The sequence below is a fragment of the Amblyomma maculatum genome, chromosome 6 (genome assembly GCF_055883805.1).
Source record: "Amblyomma maculatum isolate TAMU_Amacu chromosome 6, ASM5588380v1, whole genome shotgun sequence".
Taxonomy (NCBI): Eukaryota; Metazoa; Arthropoda; class Arachnida; order Ixodida; family Ixodidae; genus Amblyomma; species Amblyomma maculatum.
In genome coordinates this window covers 144264076-144276749 of record NC_139349.1, presented here as the reverse complement: position 1 = coordinate 144276749, position 12674 = coordinate 144264076, and positions in this window count along the sequence as shown.

Sequence of the window (12674 nt, the reverse complement as noted above, 5' to 3'; positions counted from 1 at the left end):
TGCAGACATGTAATGTAGGGTAAAGCACCAAAGTGCTCTCTGTTATCAAAAGCACTGAACAACGGTTGGTGGAGAGCCGCAGGTCGCAAGCCGAGGCAACATTTCGACAAAATGAAATGGCTGCGTCTGCGTAGCGATCTAATCACTGTTAGTGTTTATATGTGTTTTTTTCTTCCAAAGAAGAAACGCCAGAGAGAGAGGGAGGGAGGGGAGAAGAAGTAGGGCAAGCAGTGAATGAATGTTGCTTCAGTATGCATTTCATAGCCTGAAACCGGTGTTTAGCGTCATAAATAAAATAAAAAGCTGCAGCAGCAGAAAAATTGTTTTTCGGAAAACGTCTACTGACAGGCCATTCAGATGTATCAAAAATTACACTCTACAATAAAATTTACCATGAATGTGGCAATATACCAAAACATGGAAATATTACTACTCCTGTAACTAACCTGAGTTATAAAGGGTGTCCCATGCCTGACGCACGCAGTTCTAGGAGTGTGATATCCTGCATAAATGTATCAAGGTTGATGGGATGCCGCAACAGAGTTGACAGGCAGGAATCGGTCTGAAGCTGGGTGCACAGAATGCACTGCATCTTTAGCCATCTTGCTCTTGTCAGTGATGAGTGGTGACAGGACAGGGAATTTCAAGGTAGCTGCAAATAATGAAGGCAAGCCTGTATGAAAAACAGATACTGAGCGGTGATAATTATGGCACCTGCACGCACTTAAGTGTGATTAGTTTGATAAAAGTTGGAAATGCGATTCACAGAACAACAAGAGAAAAATATTAGCCCACGAGAATGGGAAAAGAAATTGAAGAACATTAGATAAATACTGCTGCAGCATTCTTCACATTATTAATTCATCTGCTGAATTCTTAAAAGAGGTAGCTATTTGTTACTGAAGAAAAAAAATCAGAAATGGTGCGGGCTAAATATTATAAGCGTAACCTTTAACCAGGCACTTTGCAGCTGCAGTGAGTGACAGTATAGACGATAGATGCATTTTTGCATTCAGGAACATGCACATCTTTGTGTATTTGCACACAGAATAATTTCGAAATGCTTATTGAAGAAATATTGCGTATAAGCTAGAAGTGTTTTAAATTATATTGGGAGACACCTCGCAAGGAAAACAACCTGTCAATGCCATTCATTGACTTAACAACAAAATAAGAAACAGCAGAAAATTTAAACGTGAACAAGCTCTTGAAAGCCACTGGAAGACATCTGCACCTCTGCACAGGTTGCATCTCTTCTATTCAGAGGAGTGGTGAAGTTTATCTAGCATATGTTGGCGAGCTATAATTCATCAAGGTTTGGAGGGCTGATAAAGAACACTCATACAATACATGGTACGGCCGAGTGCTTGTCTTCCACGCTGTGTCGTGTGTGTTCTGTCAAGTCTTTGTACGAAGAGTGGTGAATCTTGCGAGTGGTACAAAACATACATTTTTGTAGACTAATGCAGTGCTTCAACTCAGTCCATTTAGTTAAAGAAAAATGACCTTGTCGAGTCTGGTTCAGCAATACAAAGATCAAAGAAAGAAACCGGTAGCAAAAGAAAGGACAACGGAGTAAGGTTCAGGAGGACGTTTATTAATATTTTTTCAAAGGCCCCTATAAACAAGGATCAATAATATTGTTACGGACGAGCAAGGTAGAAGAAGCGGGCAGTGGCGCGGGCAGGAGCGCTCGCACTAGGCCCGCTAACATGTTCATTAAACGTCATCAACACCGCCATCGGTCATGTAACTCGGGGAATGAACTGCAAATAAAGATTGATGACCTAGACCGGAAGAGTATAAAGGTAGGCTTGAACATCAATATGCAGAAGGCTAAGGTAATGTTCAACAGCCTCGGGAAGGAATAGCAGTTTACGTTAGGTAGTGAAGCATTGGAAGTCGTTGGCGAATATGTCTACTTAGGACAGGTAGTAACCGCAGATCCCGACCATGAAAAGGAAAAGATATTATCAATACGATCACCCCTCCGCTCCCTGCCCACTATCAAGCTACATGCTATGTGCAGGAAGACCCAGTTGGCAGTGCATAACCGCCCTCTTCCTCGATGCAGGCCGAGCCTCCCTGATGAGGAGGTTCGCAAGAGGCATCTTACCAATCAGAAGGCGTGCCTTCGTCCCTGCGACGTCGGGAATTAATGACCTGTGTCCCTTCTGCTTGGCTCCAGAGACAGCGGAGCACATCTTTCTTGACTGCCTAATTCCCGCAGCAATCCTAGAGCGTCTGAGAGATATGTTCGGCCCCTCCGGGATCCCATACCCCACCGTGCGCTACTTCAACCCGCTTCCAAAGGAAGGGCGCAAGCAGTTTGTCTTGACACTGGCAGAGGTCAACGATCAGGTGTGGTTGGCCCGCTGCAAAGCGGCCTACTCGAACAAGACTCCGAGCCTACATGAAGTGAAGGCCAAAATCAGTAAAGAACTATGGTTCCACCTGGAGAGAGAAAGACGCCACTTAGGGAGAAAGAAGCTTTTTGAAGATGGGGACACCCCATGGTGATCTTCAAAGAAGAAAACGGAAAACTAAAAGTGAGATATTAGAAGACTTGCTCGCGTCAGGCTTTGACCCACCGGGGTGGTATGGACGTGGTGCATATGCACTGCGACCCCGCCCCGGTGGGAACAGGCCGGATTGCAGAGCCCCTTGGCTGGGAAAAGCCCGCTCCCCGAAACAAAAAACTCCCAAACCTTGCCTTGCCTGAGGTAGCCGTAGGATGATGATGGTCGCAGGTTGAGGTCTGTACCCTCACAAGAGGATCGCACCTAGTGCATCCTTCCTTCCATCTGACAAGGCAAGAAGTGCCGTTGGAGCAGATGGAAGCTCCGGTGGTTTATGTGACGGTTTACCGTCTTCCCCCGTGCATCAGCGACGAGGCTCTCGCTGCGGCGCTTTCCCCGTTCGGAAAAGTCCGATCCGTCTCAGAAGTAGCGTTCCAGTCTAGGAGCCACGTCCGGAACGGGACGCGGCTGGTCAAGTTGGAAATGACGCGGTCACCCCCCAACTTCCTGATAGTAACTGGGACCCGCGTGATGCTGGAGTATCCAGAAATGAAACACGTGTGTTCCAGATGCGGCTTTGAGGGCCACATTGGCGCTGCTTGTTCGGCGGTATAACGCTGCGGTTGCTGCAGCGCTTACGGCCATGATAATGCGAGTTGCCGCTCTGCGTGCAAGCGCTGTGGCGGCGAACATCCAATGGTGGATTGTGTTCTACCGCGCTCTTATGCAGAGGATGCCAAGTCGTCCTCAGAGCCTGGCGTACAACCCGAAAAGGCCGCGAACCTGCAGCTGTCCGTCATCATCCAGGAGCCCAGCAGGGACGCAGAGAAGGACGACGCCGAGGCCTTGACGTCTGAGGAACTCTCTGACGGGGCAACCACGGAGCCCTCCCCCATAGCGAGCCTGTGACGGAGGTGACAACTTCTCAGAGCGACTCCGAGACTTCCTCAGACGTACCCGGCTCTGAGTCTCGTGCATTGGAGTGGCAACCTGTGGCGGGCCAGCACACGCATGGCGACAAGCTGCAGACGACGCCCGCTCCACCCCAAGTAGCACACATTACGTGGCCCACCTGGGGCCCGTATGGGCAAGTTGGGCTTGGGCAGCCACGATATCACCCATGAGGGCCCCCTTTAGGGATCAAGCGGGCAAGCCCAATTTGGGCTTGCCCCTGCTTTTTCCTATATAATGCGAGGAAGGGGCTAACTGAGTACACATTCCCACATCTTGCCCTCAAGGGTCCCGCTCGGGGAATTTTAAGGCCGATGCAAAGAAAATTTGGGCTTTGCGTAGAAAAAGCCTGGGCTAATCTAATTGGGGTTGCCCATTCAAAAGCACAATAGGTCCCGCATGGGCCGCGGCGGGGATATATGCGGGTATGCCCGCGCATTGCCTACATGGGACCCTTGAGAGATTCTCGAGGGAAGGTCTAACGGAAATGTAGGCTTCATGCAGAAAATTCCTGGGCTGCCCACCAAAAACCTAGATTATTTCCGCATGGCCTGTAGCGGGGCAGGAAAGGCTCCTTCCCGCTTCTGCCCGCATCGGCCTCTTGCGGGGCACTTTAGGGCACATCCGATGCAAATGTGGGCCTAGAGCGAATAGTAGATGGGCTAGCGCCAAATGTGGCTGCCCACTCAAAAACTGAATAGGTCCCGCGTGGTTTGCATCCGGGCTGAAAAGCGAGCATGCCTCCACGCTGCCCACATGGGTATATATTGGACTAATTGCGGGAAAATGCAACGTATATTCGTACTCCATGCGATAAAAATAAGATAAGCCCAATTGAGGTTGCTCATGAAAGGCCGCAGTTGGCCCCAAATTGGCCGTAGGCGGGCATACCGCTCTGAAACGTCTTCATGCTCTATTTAAGGTACTATTTTATTTATGTAATTCATCTTATACCTGCCGCTAATTGCATCTTCTGGATTTTTCACATAAACATTCTATGCATATCCATGCCATGAATAAAGGCTATCTAATTTTACTCTAAAAACTACGTTAATTATGCAGTACTGGCATAAACAATATGCAGCAGTAACGGTTTCGCTGTACGAGTATGTACTGAACTAACTCAAAAATTTTCCTGCGCCATTATTTTTCTACATACACCACCAAAATAAATATTCAGACCCACATTTAAGGGGTGATGTGGGACAGCCCACATAATTGTAGTGAATTGGGAATAAATTTTTGTTATGTCACTGAGTTTCGAATACAAGATAAATAAATAGTGCTCATTAATGTTTCACACTTGAGGACTAATGGAACTTGGGCAGCCCCGAAAATACCAGATTCAACACCACGTGGGCGAGCCCGAAACGGAATGGCCTCCGGAAAGCCCGCGCCGGAACTATTCAGGTGTTGGAGGGATTAATAGACATAAAAATTAAAACCTTGATCAATGGGGCGGCACTGTCTTCATAAAGGTAGGACCCATTAATGATTCTGGTATGCTGCCCATATTCAGCTATCGGGGCTGAATGCGGGCAGCCGGCTGCCCACACGGATAAAAACTGGAACCAATCACGGCAAAATTGGGCAGTGCATGCGGGCCCCCCTGGGTACGTATTGCAAATCCCGCATGAGGCCCCTATGGGCTTCCCCCACGAGCCCAACGCGGGCCCTCACATCATAGCCCATTTTGTGCTACCTGGGACATGTGAAGTCGGCATATCTGGAGGCTCTGCTGAACGCCCCGCGTCTCCTGCACTTGGCAGCTTCCGTCCCCATCCTTCCGAGTAAGGAAGCCTGGCGTTACGGTGGCAAGACGCTCTGGCTCCGCGAGGCCGCAACGCCTGAGTGCGGGCCGCGCTATGAAAGCGCCTTTGCCGGACGATGGCAAGCGTCACTTTTCCGGCACAGAGACTGTGCATCTTCTTCGAACGCATCAGCGCCCCATAAGAAGGTGCGGAAGGCACCTGACGGCTCCGAGATAGACTTCTCGGACGACGAGTCGTAATCACCATGGCGCTGCCTTTCAGACTCAACGGCCGCTGCGGACGCACCCTCTTCCTCCTCTTCGCATGTCTGGCGGTGGCTTCGATGCGGCTCAGTCGGCGCCGACCAGCGGCCATCGCTTCTCGCTCCCGGCTAATAGTCGCCTCGGTGAAGGGTAAACTGCGTGCGTTTCGTGCAGTGAGTGAGTGAGTGAGTGTGTGTGTGTGTGTGTGTGTGTGTGTGTGTGTGTGTGTGTGTGTGTGTGTGTGTGTGTGTGTGTGTGTGTGTGTGTGTGTGTGTGTGTGTGTGTGTGTGTGTGTGTGTGTGTGTGTGTGTGTGTGTGTGTGTGTGTGTGTGTGTGTGTGTGTGTGTGTGCGCGTGTAACTGAGGCTTTGTTTGCACAGACGCGCGCGCCACACGGACCATGTCGAGGCCCGGGCCCGCAGGAATCAGCACTCAACTCCGCGAGCGCCTCCCTAATTATGATTAGCGGACACGTTTACAGACTTTGCCCGACAAACTTTTCCGTGAGTCTGTTATGTTCTCCGTTTCTTTGATATGTGTAGTCGTATTTGTTCCTCGTCCTTTTTATGATGGCTATTTTTAGTTTTGCTTCCTTTAACGCGCAAGGCTTTCGCCACCCTTACAAGCACAGGGAGGTGCTTCATCTTGCGCGTTTGAATCGAGCAGATGATTTGTTTTTGCAACAGTGCAACTTCCGCACCCCCAACGATGTCCTTTCCTTTCGTTCTCGTTTTAATGTTGAGGCCTTTTTCTCGTTAACGGATTCACGGTGTTGTGGCGTAGGCGTGATCTTTCTTTCACCAGCATACAGGGCATGTGCTCATTGTACATATGGCATAGATGGGTGCGTGATTGTCGTTGACATTTTTCTGGATGGCCGCAGGACTCGTTTTTTCAACGTATATGCGCCATTCACGCGTAGTCTGACAAACGAGTTCTTTAGATCCATCATGACATACTCCCTCGACGACGCGCCCCATGTTCTGATCGGGTATTTTATTGTTTTTTAGACACAATGCGCGACATCAGGGGGCCTGGCCTGGGTGCCTCCAATTACCACGCGAAAGAACTTTGAAAACTAGTGCGATCATTACACTTAGACGACGCGTGGGTCACTCTTCACAGAGACCATTTCGAGGCAACACGAGTCTGGGGCCAGAGCGCGAGCCGAATAGATCGAGTTAACATCCCCTCCGCCATGGCACCTGACTTGCTACAGTGCTAGGTCTACAGTGCCCACCAGGCCTTAAACTATGTGATCACTTCCCGGTCACGGTTACTCTGCGAGCAGCCCCGGGCCGTGCAAACAGCCTCCTGAGGTGGCGCGTGGATGCAGTGGTACTACGCGATGAACAGTGCTTCACTGATGAACGCCGGGAGTTGTGCTTATCTGTGGCCGCAGTTAGTGACATAACACCTGCTACCTGGGACGCGCTGAAAACACGCTGGCGCGATGTTCTTGTGTGTGCGGGGAAGGCGCGGCGTGTCCGCATTACAACTATTCTGAATGACGTTCTGCGCCGTATGCGCATCGTACGGGGCGGCGAAACGCTTACGTTCGCAATGCGCGAATATCTCGAGCCGCTGCGCGAGCGTCTCGAGACATTCGCGCATCGCGAGCGTTATCACAGCATCCTCGAAGACAGTTCACGCGCATCACTCTCAGCGGGACCATCAAACGTGCAGCTTGAGGATGCCGCGGACCTCGGACACGCTCTAGCCGTTGGCCAGCGCAGTAACAGGCGAACTCGCGTGGAGAGCGTCACGTTTGCGGACAGTACGACGTCTTCGGAACCCGCGCACATCCGCAACTCGTTTACCGAGCATTTCGCGGCCCTCTTTTCGTCCCAAGGCCTCCACCAGGAGGAGAATTTTCAAGAAGCTCTCGGCTCCTTCTGTGGGCCTCTTCCTCAACTCCCAGAAGATGCATGTTCGGCACTTAAGGCCGCTGTACGGTCACTATTTGGGCGCTGCGCCCGTCCGCTCGAGGACGCATCTGCCAGGTCCTAACAATGGGGCGGACGGAGGCATGCGACCTCCGCGCGGCTGCCGCACAGAGTTCGTCAACTTCAACTTTTGTCGCATGCGTTCTGGAGGCGCATCGCAAGCTCCTCCTACTTTTTCAAAAATGGCCGCCGACCGAGCGTAGGCGAAGAAAGGCCTAGGCGGACGGTGCCTGTCGATGAAAGATAGACTTCATGTCGCTATTGCTCGTTTATTACGATTATTCGAAGCGACTGGAAGTTTGCCTTGCCATGTGCACAAGCATCGAGTGACAGTTCCCCCAGTTGAGTTGGCCTGCACCGAGTTGACGAGTGGCCGACAAACCTACGGAAGATTTACTACTGCTACACAGTTGCGGTGCCTCGACGTGTTTATTTGGAGCCGTTTGTGATTGCTGCAGGATTTTCCCAGACAGCATCAAGAAGCAGCTCCCCGCAGTGAATTAATTCCCTGTGCGCGTATACAGTTTTATAGCAGCGACAATTAGTGCGAGTGTAGCGAAAGTGATACGCTCGGAACGACTGCTGTTTTGCCAAGTTGGTGAAATCGCCTGCAAGTATATCTGTTACGAGTGAAAAGCCCACTGCGCACGCTTTGTTTTCCGAATGTTGATATGAATTTTGAGCTGTGCTAGTCGCATTCATTCGTCTGCGTGCAGCGATCGCGAGCAATCACTGATATCAATCGTGTTTCGTGTATGTGCTGTGCTTCAGTGTGAAGTGCCCTTTCTGAAAACTGTGTTTTACGTGCGCGAAACGATTTTGGCTGCACGGAGAAGCGTCGAGAAGCCGGCAACAATCTGCTGCGTGATGCTTCGTGAAGTATGTTTGCGATGGTTGCTTGTTATCGTTGCTTCGCGTGATGTCTTGACAGATGCGTTTATTGGGATTAATCGTTGTACTCCGAATGCTCTCATTACAACCGTGCGCGGACGGCATTGTTGTTAGTGTTCTTGGCCTCTTTATATATAGGTATGAGTTGTGGGCACACAACCACGGCGGGCTTGTAACCAAGTTTCAGTGCCGAGAAAAAAAAAACGCAATGCATTCTTGTTCTGTGAATGGAACGATTACCGTAGAAATGGCTGAGAAAGCTAAGAAGGTGTGTAAGATTTTTCAGGACAAGTGTAATAGATTGGGCAGTGTTATATGGTACAGGAAGAAAAGTACAAACACAAGCTGTAATGAAATGCCATCTTATGTGTTATTCAGTTTCCCCATTGGAGCAGTATAGGGCTAGAAGGATGGAAGTTTTCTGCACATTGTGCAGGACAGTCCTCATGATATTCTCATAAAAAAACGCACTGTGAGCCATAATAATAAAGAGTAAGAGTACCTGCAAGCAAGATCTCAGTAGAAAACCACCTGCACGGAAGTGTATAAGGCTCTATGGATTCAGCTTTATCATGCGGCTCACAGAGCATAGTGTGAACCTTGGGGTGCAAATACATGGCACAAGGCAAATGTTTACATCTGGCATGCTTAAGCTGCATGCAGTAACACTTTATGAGAGTGATGAATGCTGGTACTCTCAAGTATGAATCAAGGAGCAAAAATTTTAGGGATATTCATAGCATAAAATAATGAGTAGAAGGTATGTAACACGGTCACACAAACACTTTCGATACTCATTGAACTCTATCTGCATTCAACTCGTGCAATCGTGCCCGAGCCTGCTTGGATCGAAGCTGTTTCTGAGCGCTCTTGAGTTTTGAAGCACATCCGAGAGCGGGCGTCGCCACCCTCGATGTCACCTAACGCACACGAAGGAAGCTTCTCAGTGGTCATTCAAAACAGCCGTGCAGCACCGGATGCTTCAATGCTTCCTGAAAACCTCAATGAGGATCACAAGTGTTCGCGTCGCAGAGGTGTAAGAAGGAGCAGGTAATTTCAGACTGAGTTTGCTAAGAAATGGGCTGCTACCACAGTTCTTTCAAGTGCATTACAATGAAAAACCAAAGGTATATGCAGAAAATTGCATCTCATAAGCTTTTGTACTCTCAAGACGTGCAGTTTGCACATGTAAGCACTTCAGACGTCGCGTGAAATCCTGTGAACAGCTGACCAGCGGCATTGTTTTGCAATATACATTTCCCTCATGGTCTATGAACAGCCAAAAAAAAATGCTTTTCATAATGGCAATAACATGCACCTATTATTTACTGCAGATTTCCTGCTCTCATTGATTCTTTTTTTTTTTAATTTTTACTTTTTAATTATTTCGGGGTTGAAATTGCCTGCAAGTATTTGATTCATTTGAAAAGCTCACTACACATATCTTGCATTCTGAATGCTAAAATAAAGTTCGATCTGTGCAGGTAGTCGCGTTTGTTCTTCCCCCTGTAGTGACCATGCATGCACGGCTTTTTCCCTGTGACGTGTCAATCATAAATATTGATTGTGGCTCGTGTGTACTGTGCCTGAAAACAGCCTTGGGTGCGATGTGACCTTTCTGGAAACTATTTTGTATTAATGAAATGATCTCCACTGTCTGCTTTCTGATGTCACTACAGAAGCATCGGCACCACTCAGTGGCTAGATTCTTCATGAAGTATAATTCTTGCAATTATAGCTAGGTTATAGCAAGCCTGTCTTGTCTGTGCCACGTCTTTATTTATTCTTATTTTATTTATTCAGTGATTGTGTGGGCAATACATGGTACTGCCCGTGGGGCAGGACAAAAGGAGGTAATTAGTCTCCTGACGAGGTCCTGGCCCCACTGGGCGCAACAGCAGTGGGTACAAAGTACAGGCAATGCACATGCAACTACATACAACAATCTTCACCGTATATGAAACAAAAACACATGAAACAAAAACACCGAGTTAAAAACTATCACCACAGTACAAAATACGCATTCAGACACGTGCCAATAACAAAACATAAGGAAATGTAACAACAGTTATGAAACTCTTGAACAATGTAAAAGAGTAGCACAATACATTTCGATTTCGCATCTACTTTAGTCATGTATTTGGTTTTCTATTGAAGTGAAAAGAGGTTTTATTCTCCGTTTGAAAGTTGGCAGACTTCTACTTGTTCTTGCGATGTCAAGTATGTCTGGGTAATTATTACATAGTTTCATGATTTGATGATCAATTGTCTGTTTAGCATAATTAGTCCGAGGTTTATCTACAACAATGAAAGTCCTCCGCAGATTGTGACCAGTCTCCCTATTTAGATAATGACTAGAAAATCTATTATAATTGCTCGACACTTCAGAAAATACGTACACAGATAATTTATGCTTGTATATATCGTGGAAAGGTAGGATATTATGTGTTGCCATGAACGTTACGGTGTCTAAACTTTCCTTATATAATGCTCTAATGGCCCTCCGCTGCAGTGCAAATAGTCTATCATTACTAGTGTAATAGGGCGTTTATTGACGCTCAGATGGAGACCTGTGAGGACAGGACCTTGCAACGGCGAGCCCAGCGTACTTCTTCTTTGTCTTCGTCGCACACCGCACAGGTGCATGCCGATGGCTGAAGTGCTATCACAGTACATTTTCCCCCCGGGTAAAAAAAAGGAGCCATCCTGGCGACTTATGGCGCGGAAAGCACAGCGGGGTCATAGAATGGCTTCAATCGGTTCACGTGAACTGTTTCACGACCACGGCGACGCAAGTCCGCAGAGGACGTGACGGGCTCAACTACGTAGTTGACTGCAGATGTTTGCTGGAGGACCCTATATGGCCCGTGGTAGCGAGCAAGAAACTTCTTTGAAAGGCCAGGGGTTGTGGAGGGCACCCAGAGCCACACCAGTGTGTCCGGGAGATATGACGAAGCTTCGCCGGTATCACGGAGGTATTTTTGTTGCCACTGATTTTCTGTTGTGAGAGAGCGGGCGAGCTGACGGCATTCTTCTGCGTACGTGACGGCATCGGATAGCGGGGAAGATTCGGAAACGTCAGGGCGGTAGGGAAGAAGTGTGTCCATAGTACAGGGTGGCTCGCGCCCGTAAAGGAGAAAGAATGGAGAGAATCCAGTAGTGGCCTGTGTCGCGGTGTTATATGCGTAAGTAACAAACGGTAGAACTTGGTCCCAATTGGAATGGTCGGTGTTCACGTACATAGCCAGCATGTCATCGAGATTGCGGTTAAAACGTTCTGTCAGTCCATTCGTCTGAGGGTGGTACGAGGTAGCGGTGCGGTGTATGATGCGGCATTCTTTCAGGAGAGCCTCAAGAGCGTCTGATAAGAAAACGCGTCCGCGGTCACTGAGCAGTTCGCGAGGGGCACCATGGCGAAGAACCAGGTTTTTCAGAATAAAGGCAGCCACGTCGCGTGCGGAAGCAGAGGGCAATGATGATGTCTCAGTGTAGCGGGTTAGATGATCCACTGCCACGATAATCCAGCGGTTGCCAGCTGAAGTTGTAGGAAGGGGACCGTATAGATCTATGCCGACACGATCAAACGGACGGGCAGGACAGGGCAACGGCTGCAACGAAGCAGAAGACTTGAGAGGAGTTTTTCGGCGTTGGCAAGACTGGCAGGAGCGGACAAAATGGCGGACAAAGCGGTACATTCCACGCCAGAAGAAGCGTAGACGCAAGCGCGTGTAGGTTTTCAACACTCCGCCGTGGGCGCACTGGGGATCAGTATGGAAAGCAGCACAAATTTCGGCGCGGAGATGACGGGGGATGACTAAAAGCCACTTCCTTCCGTCGTGAAGATAATTGCGGCGGTAGAGCAGCCCGTCACGAATTGAAAAATGGTGAGCTTGGCGGGCAAGCGCCCGAGACAGACGACCTGGAGAGTGACTTGAAAGAAAGTCCAGAAGTGTAGATATCCACGGGTCGCGCCGCTGTTCCGTGGCCATGTCAATAGTGGCAAGCGAAGACAAATCGTAGGCGCAGATCTCATCAGGCAACGAAGAGGGAGGCAGCGGTGAGCGCGAAAGAGCGTCCGCGTCAGTATGCTTGAGGCCTGAGCGATATATGACACGAATGTCATACTCTTGGAGGCGAAGAGCCCAGCGAGCAAGGCGGCCGGACGGGTCCTTGAGGGATGCCAGCCAGCACAGAGCGTGATGATCAGTGACCACATAAAATGGTCGGCCATAGACATACGGACGGAATTTGCCGATGGCCCAAATAATGGCCAAGCATTCTCTTTCCGTAACAGAATAATTGGACTCTGCCTTGGTCAAGGTGCGGCTTGCGTACGCCACCACATAGTCTCGGA